The sequence below is a fragment of the Chrysochloris asiatica genome, unplaced genomic scaffold (assembly GCF_000296735.1).
Source record: "Chrysochloris asiatica unplaced genomic scaffold, ChrAsi1.0 scaffold00135, whole genome shotgun sequence".
Taxonomy (NCBI): domain Eukaryota; kingdom Metazoa; phylum Chordata; class Mammalia; order Afrosoricida; family Chrysochloridae; genus Chrysochloris; species Chrysochloris asiatica.
This window is the reverse complement of record NW_006408653.1, coordinates 3799738-3800070: the sequence shown is the minus strand read 5'-3', so window position 1 is coordinate 3800070 and position 333 is coordinate 3799738.

Sequence of the window (333 nt, the reverse complement as noted above, 5' to 3'; positions counted from 1 at the left end):
CATCATTCCCAATATTCCTATTACATATATATCTATTTTACAATAATAGGTAAGAGAAACTAATATTCATAAGGCAGTCAAACCTAACTTAACCATTACAACCAGAAAGCATGTTCTCAGATAAAAATACTGTAAAATTAGAAATCAACAATAGGGACATCAAGGGGGAAATATCAGACACATGAAAATTAAATTAACACCCTGCTTAAAAAATATTGGGTAATTAGAGTCCTAGTAAGGCACTGTCCAATAATCACATGACTTCAAGGTCAGTTTGAACCACAAGGTTGGTGGTTCAAACCTACCAGCCACTCCTCAGAAATCCTATACAAG